This window comes from Rattus rattus, chromosome 2 (assembly GCF_011064425.1).
Source record: "Rattus rattus isolate New Zealand chromosome 2, Rrattus_CSIRO_v1, whole genome shotgun sequence".
NCBI classification, from domain to species: domain Eukaryota; kingdom Metazoa; phylum Chordata; class Mammalia; order Rodentia; family Muridae; genus Rattus; species Rattus rattus.
In genome coordinates, this window is record NC_046155.1 from 195,985,112 (window position 1) to 196,003,468 (window position 18,357).

At 42.1% G+C, this 18,357-nt stretch overlaps 1 pseudogene; it reads right to left on the minus strand.

The window, feature by feature from the left end:
- Window positions 1–301: 301 nt before the first annotated feature.
- Window positions 302–4,024, minus strand: LOC116893520 (annotated as a pseudogene).
- Between the last annotated feature and the right edge of the window lie 14,333 nt (window positions 4,025–18,357).

Here is an 18,357-nt window from a genome sequence, read left to right on the forward strand (position 1 = left end):
TCTGAGTTTGGGGAAGAAAAGGCAGTGACTAGTAAGCAGTAGTCCTGCTGCTCTTTCTTACCAGGCCATCGTCCACAGTCACAGTATCTGCCCTACTGTTTCTGGACCCTGCGTAAGTTATAAGATGCATTATTGGTACTTTAGAGTTTAACACTTGGAGAGAAAAAAAAGTGGTCTTGTGTAACCATATCTGGAATTCCAGTTTACCATAAGAAACATGCAGAGTGAAGAGTATCTTCTCATTCCTGTGCAGGAAGAACTCACACCAGGTCTTTACCTTTGGCCTATCTGTGCACCCAGGCTACTTGGATTCTAAATTTTCTCCTAGTTGGTTCTGCGGCTCTGTAGCAGCGAAGTAGTCTCCCAAGAAGGACTGAATATATTCAAATGTTGGTCTCTCATCAGGATCCTTCTTCCAGCAAAGATTCATCAATTCCTGGAGGGATTCTGGACAGCCCTGAGGGCAAGGCATTCTGTGCCTTGGCTCTTTGTCCCAGCACTTTACAGTAGTCTTCCTTTTGTTACCAACTCTGTCTGTAGAATTCCAAATGACCACACATCTGACTTTAGTGTGAACCGATCATACAGCACATCCTCGAGAGCTGTCCACTTGATTGGAAACTTTGCACCTTTTCCAGTTGTGTATTCATTGTCTTCAATGAGTCTTGCTAAGTCAAAACTTGATATTTTGCATAGAAGATTTTCTCCTACAAAAATATTAGCAGCTCGGAGATCTCGGTGGATATAGTTCATCCTTTCAATATATGCTATGCCCTCAGCAATCTGAGCAGCCATATCAACCAGCCATGGAAGCTTCAAATACTTTCCATCTCCTTCTTTAAGGAACTCTAACAAACTTCCTTTCTGACAGAAACTCAGTGAAAATATAAATTGGCTCTTCAGAAACAACTGCATAGAGTGGAACAAGTTTATCGTGCCTTAATTTTTCCGATATCTGAGCTCCTTGAATGAGTGCTTCTGACATCATTGTACCTGGCTTTAGTGTTTTGATTGCTACTTTTGTGGTTCCACTCCATGTTCCCATCCACACTTTGCCAAAGCATCTTTGACCTAGTTTAACCTCTAGTCCCAAAGATTCTCGAGGGATTTCCTAAGTATCTTTTGCAGGACCTTGAGTCTGGGGTTTCACAGTTGGACAGACAGTTGTTAACTGTGGTATAATCCATCAGCATGTTTTGTGTAATGCTTCCCCAGCTTCTGTAGGGTATCAACCTGAGCTCTGGTCCTCATGTAGTATCTACCACTGTCAAGTTTTCTGATTTTGTAATGCTTCACATTGTCACCCCTTACCTCACCCCAATCATGAATTGGGAGGGAATAAGCACCTTTAGTAGTTTCACTTTCTCTTACTAAGAATTTACCTCCTGATTCCCAGGATTCAGAAGTAATCTCTCAGCGTCTTTTCTCCCCATTTTGCCAAAAATACCATTCTTCTGCCTGAATGGAATCTGGAGGCGCTACATAATTGCCTGGGATATAACCATTCTTTCCGGTAGCAGTTGATCTTGCTTCCCACCAGTCTCCTTCTATATTGTTAATTGTTTGAAATCTTTCACCCTTTTAAAGGAAAGGTCTTCGGTAGTTCTAGCTTCATAATCATATAAGGTCACAAATATAGTGACATCACCTGTTAAACCTGTAGGATATGAACTTGGCACCACTGAGAATGAGGAAGATGCTCCTCCAGAAGGAGTCACCCCAGAGGACCCTCCAAAGGTGTCATGGAAAGACTGATAAAATGGAAGAGGTCATGGCAACTGTAGCATGTTCCACTCCATAATAACTGGTACTTGTGGTTACAGGCTCTATAGGAATTTCCAGTGTATATTTAATGGCTGGACTTTTGTTTTCTTTACAAAAAATCAAATCTGGATCTGGCTGCACTCGCACAGTTTGCCGTGGGGTAAAGGCGGCCAAGGAGGACGCCTGCGGGGCCCTCTCCCTTCTCTACATCCTGCTCTCTGGGCGGGTGAGCACTTATATTCTTCCTTTTTTTTTCTCTCCCTTGCTCTTTTTTTTTTTTAAGTTGGGTATTTCTTATTTAGATTTCAAATGTTATTCCCTTTCCTGGCTTCCTGTCCATAAGTCCCCTAACCACCCCCCCATTCACCTCCTCTTAACACCCCCACAATCCCCTACATTGGGGTGTCCAACCTTGGCAGGACTAAGGGCTTCTCCTTCCATTGGTGCCCAGCAAGGCCATCCTTTGCTACATATGCAGTTGGAGCCATGGGTCAGTCCATGTATAGTCTTTGGGTAGTGGTTTAGTCCCTGGAAGTTCTGGTTGGTTGGCATTGTTGTTCTTATAGAGTTGTAAGTTCCTTCAGCTCTTTCAGTCCTTTCTCTAATTCCTCCAACAGGGGTCCCGTTCTCAGTTCAGTGGTTTGCTGCTAGCGTTTCCCTCTGTATTTGACATGTTCTGGCTGTGTCTTTGAGGAGAGATTTATATCCGGTTCCTGACAGCATGCACTTCTTAGCTTCATCCATCTTATCTAGTTTTGGTGGCTGTATATATTTTGGGCCATATGTGGGGCAGGCTCTGAATGGCCGTTCCTTCAGTCTCCAATCTAAACTTTGCCTCCCTATCCCCTCCTATGGATATTTTTTCCCCTTTTAAGAAGAAGTGGAAACATTCACATTTTGGTCATCCTTCTTCTTGAGCTTCCTGTGGTCTGTGGGTTGCATCTTGGGTAATTCGAGCTTGTGGGTTAATATCTACTTATCAATGAATGCATACCAAGTGTGTTTTTCTCTGATTGGATTACCTCACTCAGGATGATATTTTCTAGTTCATTCCATTTGCTTACGAATTTCATGAAGTCATTGTTTTTGATAGCAGAGTAGTACTCCATTGTGTAGATGTACCACATTTTCTGTATCCATTCCTCTGTTGAAGGACATCTGGGTTCTTTCCAGCTATTATAAATAAGGCTGCTATGAACATAGTGGAGCATGTGTCTTTGTTATATATTGGGGCATCTTTTGGGTATAGCTGGGTCCTCAGGTAGTGGAATGTCCAATTTTCTGAGGAACCTCCAGACTGATTTCCAGAGTGGTTGTACCAGCTTACAATCCCACCAACAATGGAGGAGTGTTCCTCTTTCTCCACATCCTTGCCAGCATCTGCTGTCACCTGAGATTTTTCTTAGCCATTCTGACTGGTATGAGGTGGAATCTCAGGGTTCATTTGATTTGCATTTCCCTGATGACTAAGGATGTTGAACATTTCTTTAGGTGCTTCTCAATCATTAGATATTCTTCAGCTGAAAATTCTTTGTTTAGCTTTGTACCCCATTTTTAATAGGGTTATTTGGCTCTCTGGAGTCTAACTTCTTGAGTTCTTTGTATATTTTGGATATTAGTCCTCTATCAAATGTAGGATTGGTAAAGATCTTTTCCCAATCTGTTGGTTGCCATTTTGTCCTAACAACAGTGTCCTTTGTCTTACAGAAGCTTTGCACTTTTATGAGATCCCATTTGTCGATTCTTGATCTTAGAGCATAAGCCATTGGTGTTTTGTTCATGAAATTTTCTCCAGTGCCAATATCTTCAAGATTCTTCCCACTTTTTCTTCTATTAGTTTGAGTGTATCTGGTTTGATGTGGAGGTCCTTGATCCACTTGGACTTAAGCTTTGTACAGGGTGATAAGCATGGATCGATCTGCATTCTTCTACATGTTCACCTCCAGTTGAACCAGCACCATTTGCTGAAAATGCTATCTTTTTTCCATTGGATGGTTTTGGCTCCTTTGTCAAAAATCAAGTGACCATAGGTGTGTGGGTTCATTTCTGGGTCTTCAATTCTATTCCACTGGTCTATCTGTCTGTCTCTGTACCAATACCATGCAGTTTTTATCACTGTTGCTCTGTAATACTGCTTGAGTTCAGGGATGGTGACTCCCCCAGCACTTACATTCTTTAAGCCTCCTCTTAGATGTTATCCTAAGAATTGCTTTTGAGACTTTGCCAGCCACCTGCCACATACCATGATGACCTGCCACATTTATGATTAATGCTTGGCAGACTGCTCGAGTAGGCTTTGCTTCGATTTTGTTGAAAGAAAATCATTAAAAATATTTTAAAAGGTTTATTCCTTTTAAATTTGTTTGGGGGTATGGGTACATGAGTTCAAGTGCATGCAGAGGCCAGAAAAGAATGTCAGTTCCCTTGGAACTAGAGGTACAGAGGATCATGATGTGACTAGTGTGGGCGTTGGAACTAAACTCCTCTGAAAGAATAGTATGTGATTTTAATCCCTGAGAGACATTTCTCTGCTTTTTAAACAAACAAACAAACAAACAAACAAACAAACCCACAAAATTGTTTTATGGCATTCTCATTAGGATCTTAATCATCTTTAAAATATCTGATAATGCAAAAATTATTTACCAAGACATACCAAATAAATAGTGTTCCTTCCTCTAGTTCTTGTATTTGTACATACCTTGCTTAAAGTAATATTTTCAGTTGGATGGTGAAAGAACAAGTAAATAATCATTTTAAATATAATTTTGCTATCATTATTTTTTCGAAAGCCATTGTGTGAACAATTATATTTTCATTGAAACCTTGGATCTATGCATTCACCTTTACCAGCACATGCCCTTGTGTCCTCTAGCATGGTTTGTTCTCACTGTAGATTAGGAAACGCTCTGGCTGACTCAAGTCTTTCCAAATTTTGTTTGACTGTTTTTCATGGAGGAGAAACAGGAATTGGGTTTAGACTACTTCCATTCCTCTCTAATGTGTCTGAATGCTTGCCTACATTTAAGTTCTTACACCACATGTGTGCCTGGTGTTCATGGAGTCCAGAGGAAGGCATTGAATCTCCTAGAACTGGAGTTACAGACAGTTGTGAGGCATCATGCTGACTGTGGGAATGGAACCTGAGTTCTCTGTGAGAGCAGGGTACTCCTAATTGCTGAGCCACCTCTCCTGCCCCCTACAGTTTAGGTTTTGCCTGTGTAAAGAAACCAAGCTCTGGAATCAACTCAATGCTCACAGATGAATACCACAGTACAGGAATATTCATTCCCAGCTGGCCCTGATGCCCACTGTTATTTCTACCATTTGCTCTTCCACTGAAGAGAGAGTGGCAGTAGTATTGTTTCATGGCCATGACCTACAGATGGAAAGGAAAATTTGTAATGGATCATTCATGATGGTGGTGTTTCACAAAACAAAACAAACAAGCAAACAAACCAAAAAGAGAACCCATAGGTTTCTATACAGAAATTCAAAATTAAGCAGTACTATTGTTGGTGTATTCAACTCATTAGTTCAACAAATATTTACTGAATCATTTAGGACACAAAGATTGGGGATGTATCAGTAAACATATGAATGAGACTTTGTAGTAAATGGTAATTAATAAATCTCAGCGCAGGGTTCCTTCCCACCTTAGACCATTTACATTCCTGGATGGAAGACACACACAGCCTTTATATTTTCCTATGCCATAAGCAGCCCAATAGCTAGGAAACTGCCTACCCTCCATGCTGTTAGAATCCATTTTCCTACTGATAACTCCAAGTTACTATTTACTAATTTCTATGTTCCATCTTGGCTGCTCTTGACCCAATTAAGCAGCCCGCTCTGGGCCACGTTCTCTTGGCCTTTTTACATGGTGACTCCATTTCTTCCTCCTGTATGTTCTTCTTCCTTGTGGCTCTTTCTCCTATAGTTTCTTATTCTTCCATGGTGACTTCTCTGTCTCTCCCCTTCTTTCTCCTCCTGGTCCCAAGCTTGGGAAACATATGTCTCTTCTCCCCAACTACTGGCTGCTGGCATCTTTAGTTGCCAATCAGAATTAATTTGGGGGCCGGGACCCAAAGGCTACATGCTGACTCCAAATCTTGGAGGTCACCACTTAGCTCTAGAATACAAGCAGCATTAGGCCAACCCACTCAACACAGGTAGGTATTGTGATGGAGTGCCATATAATAATGAAACAACTGCAGAATTAATTATTCGTTACAAAGAAGAGAGCTTCATGAATCAAAGCACAGATTCTTGGATAGCATCAAAGGGACCAACCTTTTGCAAGAACTTGACTAAAAGCATCATTTGGTGAGAGGAGTCAAAGTATAGATGGTATAAAGCATCTTGGGGAAAGGTTAAGCATGTATAGAAATCATGTGATTAGGACAAATATGTTTAAGGAAGTTTATTTTAGAAAAGCCAAGCAATGCAACTTCGTAAGAACAACAATACCAACCAACCATAGCTCCGAGGGACTAAATCACTACCCAAACACTATACATGGACTGACCCATGGCTCCAGCTGCATATGTAGCAAGTGATGGCCTTGTTGGGCACCAAAGAAAGGTACTTGGTCCTACCTAGGCTGTACCGCCCAGTGTAGGGGAATGGCAGGGGCAGGAAGGGGATGGTTTGGGAGGGGGAATACCCTTATAGAAGAAGGGGATTGGAATGGGATAGGATTCTTATGGCTGGGAAACTGGGAAAGGGAATAACATTTGAAATGTAAATAAAAAATATCCAATAAAAAAAGAATTTAGTATATTGAAAAAAAAAAAAAAGAAAGAAAGAAAGAAAGAAAGAAAAGCCAAGCAATTCAGGAGATGAAGAGAGGTGTGGTAAACATCCGAGAATAGGGAAGAGATGAATCCAGAGCAAAGAGTGTTCAGCTCCCTTGTAAGATAGTTCAAACTTTTGGGTTCAAGATCACTATGGAGACTTAAAAGATAATTGGTCATTTCTTAAATCCTCAGGCCAGGCCCTGTGATAGAATGGTCTTGCAGTAGCAAAGAGGAAGAGCCTTGTAGGGTGGGGGTGAAGCTCAGGTAGAGGCATCTCTTTAGAGATAGGTGAGTTAGAGGGAGTATGGCACACGGAAGCAGTATGCTCTTCATTTTCCAAGGCAGTTCTAATGCTGTGTCTTCCATTAAAGTCAGTATTAGAGAAAGCAGGGGGAGGGGATATTTCATCGTTCTCCCAAGTTTTCTAGGCTTTTGTTGTTGTTGTTGTTGTTGTTGTTGTTGTTGTTGTTTCTAGTAGTCTGACTGAAGAACAGATTCAGAATTCTAATGGGAATAGTCTTCTGATGGTGCGACCTATCAGTTTAAGGAAGCCTTTGAACAGTGCGCCCTAGACTTTGTTCTTCACCAGCATAGGCATCTGGGCACAAAGAATTGATTTGTATTTGCTGATCTCTTTATCAACTGAGGTACAGGAGTATCCACAGAATGATGACCTAACACTGTGACCATCATAAACAATGCCCTGTGGGGAACATGGGGTCGCTGGGATAGAACAGGTATTAGGACCTAGTGATGCAAGTTTGTACTCCCAGCTACTCAGGAGGCTAAGGCGGGAGGACCAAGGAATACAGAGTGAATTTTAGGACCACCTAGTAACTGAGCAAAATCCTGTGTGTGAGGGGAGGGAGGGAGGGAAGAAAGAGATAGGGTGGGGGACAGGGAAACTTTGAATGAATAGGAAATCCAGACTCAAATTCAAGCACAAACTTTCTAATCAATTGCCTAAATTTTCCCATCTAAGAAGGGGTTAATAATGCTATTTTTAAAATAAGAAGCTCTGATAATTATATGTCACAGCACAGCAAACTTACCAGAGAGTTTGGTTATATACCACATACTGAAGAAACACAAGAAAGTAGGCTGCCGTATTGTAGTAAAGAAGAGGCCAATTAGCTTTCAGGATGAGTAAGGACAGTTTTCAAAGGGCCGCGCCATATATTATTAAACAGTTTGCACAGCCGACTGTTACCAATCCTCCCTTAAGCAATGGATATATCTATAACACATGATTTGTGAGACTTTATGATGAGTTAGGTCATGCCTTCAGCTGTATGAAGACCTGTCATCATTTAGCTCTTGTCTAACCCCAAGAAAGGAATATGGATTAGGTTAACTCCATCTCACAGATGGGGGTCTTTACTTCTATTTTAGCCCAATCCAAAATATCTGCTCTTAATGTCTACATTATTTTTTTTCTCTTTACCTAGAAGTGCTATCTTTAGCTTGTGATGCATTTTCTCAACCAATGGATGCTAAAAACACATTAGTCAATAAAATATTCATTGGAATCTTTATCAACATTATTATTTTATATATAAAAACTTATTATAGAAAATAAATAGGAAGACAATAAAAATAAATGATTGGCTATTCCAGTTCCTAAGGATAATCACTGTAGGCATTTTGTTTTTGTTTTCTTTTCCTGAAAATATATTCAGACTTATTTTCTCTTGCTATATTGATATATATCTTTAAAGACTTGTGTTTAGTTCCTTTTGTGGGGTGATGGGTGGCCATGTGTGTAGGTGCCTGCAGGGGTCAGTGAGGACTTTGGATTCCCTGGAATAGAGGTACAGACGGCTGTGAGTTTGCTCTGCATGGAGGCTGGAGAGTGAACTAGGGTTGTCTGCAAGAGCCGCACGTGTTCTTAACCACAGAGTCATCGCTTCATCCTTTAAAGTTATTTTCTTGCATAAAATAATGGAATCATCCAATAATTCTTTTTTTTTTAAGATTTATTTCTTATATATAAGTACACTGTAGCTGTCTTCAGACACACCAGAAGAGGACATCAGATCTCATTACAGATGGCTGTGAGCCACCATGTGGTTGCTGGGATTTGAACTCAGAACCTCTGGAAGAGCAGTCAGTGCTCTTAACCACTAAGCCATCTCTCCAGCCCCCAATAATTCTTTTGTAAAGATACAAAGTGACTATGTAGCCCAAATTAGCCCATAGCTCATGATCTTCCTGCCTCATCCTCTAGAGTGTTAGTCATAGGCATGCCAGTAAAACTGGTTATTACTCTGTACATATTTCAACCCAGAGGGTGGTGGGGGCAAACATTTTTAATCCCAGCACTCAGGAGGCAGAGCAGGTGGATCTCTGAGTTTGAGGCCAGGCCTTGTCTACAGGGTGAGTTGCAGGACAGCCAGAGTTATACAAAGAAACCCTGTCTTGAAAAATCAAAACCAAAACCAAATGAAATCAAACCAACCAGACGATAACCCAAATATATTCCAACCCGTGTTTTAATTAGCAATATGTTGCAAACTGTTTTCCTGCTAGGCGTGGTGGTGCTAAGATACTTTATGTCACACAGAAAAGTCTCAGTGAGTCTCAGTTGTTACACAATTACCATTATCGATGGTATGGTCTCAACAGCTGTCTAGCACATCTGTAATGGCTGTCTTCCTCCAGGCTTCCTCTAAAGTCAGCTTTCACCACTTAAATGGAATCAAATTGTTTTATTTTATGCTTCTTTTACTGCTAATATTTAAGGGTAGGTCATTTGAATTTCCCTTCATTCCTTCTTCTGTAACTTTGTTATTTTCTTATTGGTGTGTACTAAATGCATAGACAATTCCTCTAGTTGGTGACTTTTGTAAGTACATTGAAAGTTACAGGCTTAAAGTGTCAGTCTTTGTGTTTCCTTTACACTTTATAAATAAATGTCTCATTCCCCTCTATGAAAGTATGGGATTTTTGATATTAAAAAGTAGTAGCATACCGTATCAAGTATAAAGCTGAAGGGCCCTAAGACATGTGGATATCTGTGCTTAAGTGTGGCTTTACTCATGATAACTAAGAAATGAAATCAGGTCAGATATCTCCCAACAGATAAATGGATAAAGAAAGCACAGCAAATATACACAATGGAATTTTATTCAACCCTAAGAAAATAAAACTATGACATTTATAGAAAAAAATAAGAGTAACTAGTCCTGGGGGGAAAAAATGATTGCCACAAAAATATGATGTCCCCAGTTCAATCCTCAGAACCGACATGGATGTTCCAGGTGTGGTAGCATGTGCTTATAATCCCAGTGCTGGAGAGGTAGAGACGGAAGGATCCCTGAGTCCAGGGAGAGCATCTTCAAAGCCAAGCATAATAGCATATTTACATAAATATACCCAAAGGAACCCCACTACCTTGTTTGTTAACAACAAATTACAGTTTTAAAGATACAAATTGCAAAAATGGGGTGGCAGTCTTCAAGTTTGGGGGACCTTTGAGATAAGAGATCAGGTTGATGGAGTGAGGGGTATGGATCTGAGCAGGTGTCATGGGGTAAGTTAGGAAATGTCCCACTTCCAGGAATTTCAGTGGCTTTGGGACGTCAGCAAACTTCTGTGTCTTGCGAGGCTAGGTTTCCCCCTTCTGTTTTCATTTGCTTTAGTCGAAGCCACAGAGTGCCTTGTTTCTTCAGGTGCCCCGCTACAACACAGGCACGTGCGAAAGGACTTCTCTTCGTACCACAGCTGGGACTTTCTGAGGGGTTGGCTACATCTATGACATTTGATGATAGCAATGGTTCAATTATTCCATGTTGCCCACATGTCCACACTGTTCTTCACAAACAACAACAACAACAACAACAACAAAATCCAACCCCCAAATGCAACAAAGTATCTGAACCGTATGTGTCAAGTTCATTGCCAGAAACATACTGGTAATGTTCAGCCAAAAATGGCTTATTTTTACAAATTCAACTCTAAGACATTGATTTACTGAATTTGAGATTAAAAGCCAATTAATGAATTATCATTATGGCGAAGTTTATCAATCATAATGTCGATACCTTCTCCCTCTACCTAAAGAGGGATATGATTTTATGAGCAGTATAAGCCTACACTTAACTGAAAATATTTTTCTCTTCCAGATTTTGTTTCTGGCAGTCTGACACCCAGTATGGCCACCGAAGGCAATGTGAGTACCTGTGTGAGAATGCTCTGGAACACTGCAGGCTTTAGAAATTCCCGTTTTGATGAATAAGTAAAATATGAGATGAGTAGACTTCAAGTTCCCAGTTCTTCAACTCATCAGCTTCAGTGGAATCACATGACTCTGTTATCAGGTTTCAGTCTTAGGACCCCTAAGCAGCAAGACCTCTGGCTGTTCAGAGATCAAGAATACAGCCCTGAACTGAAGAAAAACCTTCTCTGTGTTTTAGGAAGACGATCACTAAGATACTGTGAAACCTCTTATCAACTCCCATAGGACAATTTCTCTTAATAGTAATTGCATTGAAGTTATGGATTCCTTTAAAAACTATAGCTGTCTGTTTGCCTGAAATACATATGTAGCTTGAGCAAGTGTATTATGTATATCGGTAAACTTAGGCAGGAAGAATGGGTAGGTTTGTCATTGGGATGCAGCATTTGTCATAGAAGTGGATGTGGACTGGCATGGGACTGTCAGCTGTGATCTAATGACCTCTTCGGAGGTGCAGAAGTCCCTCACAGGTGCTGGAGCTGCAGCTAAGTTGGCAGTAGACGTAGTGGTTTGTATATGCTCAGCCCAGGGAGGGGCACTATTTGGAGGTGTGGCCTTGCTGGAGTAGGTGTGGCCCTGTTAGAGTGAGTGTGTCACTGTGGGTGTGGGCTTTAAGAACCTCATCCTAGATGCCTGGAAGCCAGTCTTCAACTAGCAGCCTTCAGATGAAGATGTAGAGCGCTCAGCTTCTCCTGCACCATACCTGCCTGCATGCTTCCATGATGATAATGGACTAGACCTCTGAATCTGTAAGCCAGCTCCAATTAAATGTTGTCCTTGTAAGACTTGCTTTGGTCATGGTGTCTGTTCACAGCTGTAAAACCCTAAGACAGTAGAGTAGTTGCTTAGGTTCAAATCCAAGCAACACTCAAGCTGGGCATTGTGGTGTACATCTTTACCCTCAGTACTTAGGAGGTGGAGGCAGGAACACAAGAAGCTCACTATGTGACCAAGTTTAAGTGATTTATCAGAAGAAGAGAGCCTAGACTTGGTGCCAAATTGGGCGTGTGAGTGCGGTTTCCAAGGCAAGTTGGAGCAATAGCAAATGGGGAAGGTGTCCCCTGGACAGTTCCTGGAAGCTGCATCAAGGTATCTTGTAAAATCTCTGGCTTCTTGTTCACTTCATGTCCCAGACATACAGCAATGAGCATACTTCACATCCGATCTAATTCTAAATAGTAGGAAAAGCTTGTCATTAGAACTAGTGGAAACTCTGACAAACGGGGCAGGAAACTGAAAATGAAAAGAGAGAATAGTTAGGTATGTACTGTCATGTCTATAGAGTCACCATTTCAAATGAAGGCAAGCAAGAGGTGGTCACTGGACACAATGGATGGTTGCTTTTGGTTCCAGATATATAAATAGAGTGGGAGTAGGAGAATTTTGCCAGAATGTGAAAGAGTATGAGCTGTTGTAGGATATTGCCAAAAGGTTCTACCATGAAGGGTAAAAGCAAATGAATATCATAAGTGTGGAGAGGAAGGTGCAGGAGGTTAGAGTAACCAATGTTTATGAGAATATAAAATTTTAGTTGTGTTTATACTGTGTATGTGCGCGTGCGCGCACGTGCGCATGCTCGTGTGTCTGTGTTTGTGTAGGTATGTAAGTACACATGTCAGTGGGTCAGAGGAGAACTTGAAGACATCAGTTTTCTCCCTCTGTTTTGTGAGTTCTGGGGGTGCAGCTCAGGTCACCAGCCTTTGTTCCAAGTGCCTTTACCTGGTGTGTGATCCTTTGACATGCCCATGATCTACTCTTGAATTTGTTCATTCACTTGTGTGTGGATGAATGCACATGCACACTGACACATACCCAAGGTGTGCACTTGGAAGCCAGAGGACGATTTCCTCCAGTGGATTCTTTTTCCTCCTCCTACCTCGTAGGTCCTGGGGATTGGTGATTAGGCTTGGTGAGCCATCCTTCTAGCCCTCAAAGTCCATGAAAATTATAAAAATGTATGTGCCTATAGGCATATGAATATGTTATAAGGACAGAGAAATGGAAAAAACCAACAACAGTGTTGTCAAGGCCTTCAGTGATAACATGTTCCCTGTGTGGTTTAGTTTTTTGCACTGGAAGGATGTCATTATTCAACTGGGACAAATTTGTCTTCTGCGTGTAAGAGGAATGGGATATTTAGGTAACAAGAGAGCATCTAACATTGAAATAGTCCCTGAAATTTAGAAAGTACAAGAAAGTTATGTGTTCTCTCTCATGCATGGGCCTTGCTGATGAGGCTTACATGAAGTTGTGGGTGTGAGTGCCATGTAGGCCCTGAGACTAGAAAAAGACAGGAAAGGGAAAGGTGTGGAAGAGGGGGAAGATGATAAGACACAGAAGAGGAATGTAGAAAGGAAGGGAGGAAGGGGGTGGAGTTCAAAGAGGGGAAGGGGCGGGGAGAAGAGAGCCCAGAGGTAGGGCAAGGAGAAACAAAATTTGAAAGTCCATAACGAAATGTAGTTGTATATGCTAATTAAAAATAAAAATGAAAGATATCTATTTAATAACCACTCCGAATCTACTATCAGCTGGGGTATGGGTTAGGTACGAAGGAGAGATGTAATTATCTTCAGAGGATGTGGTAGTTTGAAAATGGCTTCGTAGGCTCATGGGGAATGGCATTATTTGACTAGGGTGGAGGAGGTGTGTCACTGGGACTGGGCTTTAAAGTTTCAGAAACTTAAGTCACACACGGTGGCTCACACTCTCTTCCTGCTGCCTGCTGATCCGGATGTAGAATTCTCAGCAACCTCTGCAGCACCATGGCTTCCTGTGATGCCGCGATGATAATGGACAGAACCTCTGAAACTGGAAGCCAGCCCTGGTTAGGTTAAATGTTTTCTGTTATAACGGTTGTCATAGTCATGGTGTCTCTTTACAGCAACAGAAGCCCCGGTTAAAACAGATAAATTAAGATGGCCACACCTTTAGAGTTTCTGAGGTATTAGAAGAAAATGGCTGATGGGGTTAGCAGGTGTACTGTGTCATCTGCATGACCTCTGACTTGGAGCCATCACCACTGTGGCTCGTGACCCACTTCCCTTGGTCCTGAGCACCAGTGAATTCTGTCCTTTGGTGGAGATTGGCTATTTATGGAATCCCTCATTCCCCGAGCCACCCTGCACTTACTCCAGCTCCCTCAGTGGGTCTATTTTCCTATTTCTCTTGCTGCCATTGGCCCTGGGAGGTTCTATTAACATTGCTCTTAACATGGGGCATTTCTCCCAGCAGCTTTTCGACATTTACTCGCCTTTATTTTTCCATTCAGAAAATTAGTTCAATTTTCTGCTGTCATGTGTTTCCTATCAAGTGGGGCAGAGGAGACCTATTTTTGTCCCCTGTGTTTCTGAAGGTTTGTTTGACACATCTGACCTATTGCATCTCATTTTCCCCTAATCTGATGTTTGCCGAGCTTCACGAGCTTCCAGTACTGCCTAGGGCAGGATGGCAAAGATGAGCAGCTCTGCGTCTCATGGAGTAAGGAAGACAGGCTCAGGCACGGTAGCTCTTCCTAGACAGACAGGGACTGGTAGGATAGGTGGTGCCCATTCTAAATATTTCAAATATTTCAAATTTTATTATGTGTAGCAGCAGTGCCCATTTTGATTATAGCTGGGTTATTCATAAATGGGACAGAAGGGACAGTATTCTGTTTCCTCTTTGAAAGAAAATGGTGGAATTTTCAAAGCGAAAGCAGAAGTAATTGACACACCAAGTGGTTCCTCTTCGTACTATCCCTTCTGCAGTGTGATGCCTGGTCCTTCTCTCCTCTTACCAGACTGTCACTTGGCTATCTCTTTCCCTCTGTCCACCTAAATACCAGAGTGGATTTTCTTGTTTTGTTTTGTTTTCCCTCTCAGCATAATCTTTTTATTGATTATTTGTGAGTTTCATGTAACACACCCTGATCAGGTTCACTTCCCAGTCTTCCCAGGTCTACCCTGAACCCTTAAGGTCTCCTCCAAGGAAAAGAAGGACAGAAAGAAAGAGAAAAAGGAATCCAAGTCTAATTTATGTTGCTCATATACTCATTGGAGATTGGTCAGACTCTCAGTGTCTAGCCCCTTAAAGAAAAAACAAATCCTTCCTCATCCCTCATGACAGGAGCCATCAATTGTGTAGAGCTACATGTTTTAATCACAATGTTTAAGAGTTCTCTCCAATGGCTTCCTGTCTAGACTGTTTCTTTCTTTAGGGTAGGGTAGGGTGAGGTAGGGTGGGGGCAGGAATGACCCATGTTGCTTCCAGAGGAGGGCATGTTGGTGTCTGTAGCCTGTACTGCTCTCTAGGGCTGTGATGTGTCCATGGTTCCTGCTGTGGTTGAGGGCTGTGTTGAGGTTCATGGCCTGCCTGTATTGCCACTGGAGACCAAGTGGATGCCTGTGGTCTGTGCTGTTGCCAGAAACTGTGTGGAACCCAACAATCCATGCTGTCGCTGACTATAAAGGGCCAGGAGGCTTCTTTTGCAGTGGTATTGGTGACTGCAGGCTCACAGTTGGGAATGAAAGACTTAGAACAGATTTTCTTAAATGTAGCTCCCGTGGCATCAGTCATGAGCTCACGTCCATTCAATGGCTAGCCATTGGACTTCCTTCAACCTGACAGCTTAAAACATGGCTTTCAAGGCCCTGTGTGACATGGCTTGGCCACTCAGCGTGGTCCTCCTGCCGCTCTGTGTTGAAGCTCCTTGGATCAGCCATGCCTACAGTGTTGTACCATAGCCTCGAAGTCCAGGGTTTTTTTTTCTTTCAAGCATTTGATGTGATCAGCTCACAGGCAGTCTTCCTTGACTGCATACTTCCGGTGGGTGAGCTCGCCTTCCTCCTCTGTGCTTCTGAATGCTCTGAGCATTCACGGGCAGACCTCATTATTCTTGAGTCATTGTACCCTCTCTATTTTTCTCTCCATCCCTTGCCTCTCTGCCTCTCCCTCTCTCTCTTTCTGTGTGTGAGTGTGTGTGTATGGGAATTTTGTATGTGTGTGTGCAGTGTGTGTATATGAGAGTGTGTGTGTACAGTGTGGGTATGTATGTGTGTGAGAATATGAGTGTGCGTATGTCAGTGTGTATGTGAGTGTGTGTACAGTATATAAATATATATATATGAGTATGTGTGTAAAGTGTATGTATGTGACTGTGTGTGTACAGTGTGTATATGTGTGTGTGAGAATGTGAGTGTGTGTATGTCAGTGTGTATGTGACCGTGTATGTATGAGTATATGTGTATATGAGATATATGTATGTGAGTGTGTGTGCATGTGTGTGTGTGCAGTATGTATATATGAGTGTGTGTGTAAAGTGTATGTATGAGTGTGTGTATACAGTGTGTATGTGAGTGTGTTTGTACAGTATGTGTATGAGTGTGTGTGTGTGTGTGTGTGTGTGTGTGTGCCTGTGGAGGCCAGACCTCAAGACCAGGTGTCTTCTTCAATAGCGTTACATCTTAGTTTTTGAGACAGGGATTCTCACTGGAACCTCCCCATTTGGCTAGAGCCGCTCCCCAGTAAGTCCTAAAAGACGCTCCTATGTCCAGGTCCCTTGCTCTCTGAGTACAGATGTATGGCTGCATGCCTGACTATTTTATATGGGTGCTAGGGATCAAACTCAGCAGGTCTCCATGTTTGTGCAGAAATCACTTCACCAAATGGGCCATCTTCCCCTCCTCTAGTCACCTTTCTCTCATGTCTGACTGGAAACTGCCCGAGAGCATGTTTGCCAATGAGTCCTTGACAATGAAACATTTTCTAACAAGTGATTATTGAATAAATAAAGAGCCACCATTTATAGACAGTGGTCTGAAAAAATTATTAAGGATCTGGGTCATTGCTTCTTGAGAGATGTTTAACTGGTCTAAGAATTCATCTCTGTATTCCTTGACATCCATATGCTATCATATATATCATCAATATATCATATATTATTCTTTAAGATGTAATTAGAAATTCTTAGGTTTTAGATCATTTCAGGGGCACTTGTTTTTCTGTGAGCCCTTTGAGATAACAGGACCACAGAAAAATGAGGGAGGCCCTGATGCCTCTATTCCTGATCCTTGCTCTGTTACCTAAGGCTCCAAAACCGTCTTGCTTTCAGAGATGGCTCTTGCGGAGAGGAAACACTAAGATTAACTCAAATCAAAGCTTCATGACTGTGTTTCTTAGGAAATTATTTTAAATAACATTTCTTCACTGAATAGTACCTGAAGACAAAATGTCAGGTAAAAGGTGACTCTTGAAACAGAGTCTACTTAAGCAAGTCATGACTCCTTTGTTCCAGGAGTCATAATGTCTGTCACTATGGTTGTGTTCTTTTCTTTGATGCTGTCTGGATTCAGCTGTGTGGTGTGTGGGGGTGCTCACTACTGCTACTTCCTGAGTGGCTTCAGAGGAGACTCTGTATTGGCCCATTGCTCCTAAAGTATTTATTGCCTAGTTTTTAAAGTGATCGTGGCAGTCAATATCCTCTGATTCCTGTCTTTAAGAAACCTATGAGATTCTTCCCTTCTCTGGGCTGCAGTGTGAGCCCCAGGGAAGTGGTAATAGTTAGGGCTGAAGTAAGGAGTTTAGTCTCACTTGTCAGATCTTGTGAAAGGAGGTGAAACCAAACTGGCAGGTTTGCGTTGTAAGTGATATCAGCATATGCCCTGCCTGAACTAAGAGAGCCAGTACTGCCCTATATGAGTCTAAAACACAGGTCAGACCCCACAGACCCGCTCTATCTATTCCCACAGAGTCTCATTTGGGAAAGTCTCAAGGACCGCTAGAGATGTGTTAATGGGCACAGTGAGAGGTGCTTGCTATTCACCTCTGGAAAACATCTTTCCCTATGGCATCTATCCCAGGAGATTGTCTTGGGTTCGTGAGACAGTTGAGACATGCTGAAAAGGCATTGTGAGTTTGCTTGCTTGCTTGTTTGTTTGTTTGTTTGTTTATTTATTTGAGAAAATAGTATATTGGGTAAAGCTAGAGGTGTGTAACACAAGTCTGTTTTACTCTCGGGGAGAAACTGAGGTCATTCTCCAGGTGGGCTGAAGTTAATATCAGGGCAGCATTTTTCCCCTATAAATTTTGGAGCAAGAAATGTACTGGGGTAACTTTTAGATTGCCCAATGTCCAATGTCACCAATGGTTCCCTCATAAGGAAGCATTTTGCAGCCCAGAGTAATCCCGCAGCAGGAGGCTTTCCAGAGGTTTGTCAAATTAACCATTGGCAGGAACATGGGGATACATACTCCCTACTACAGCCATTATAGGGAGCAAAACCAGACACAAAGCATGGTGTTTTGATTACTGTGTGTCAGACATTGGGCTAGGTACTAGACATTGAACTGAAGATGTCTAAAAGAACATGAGTTCTGCCCTGAAGTCTTGGCCAGAGACTTGGTCTGACTGCCAAGAGCCAATTATGAGCAGAAGTATTTGAAGTAGAACCATAGCAGAATGTTAACCAGACTGTCCAAGGTCTACACTGTAGGTGGTGGGACAGGGTATGAGGGGTTGCTAGTTTGGGAAAGAACAAGATAGAGTTTGACACAGGCAGCAACTGCATACAGACGAGAGACT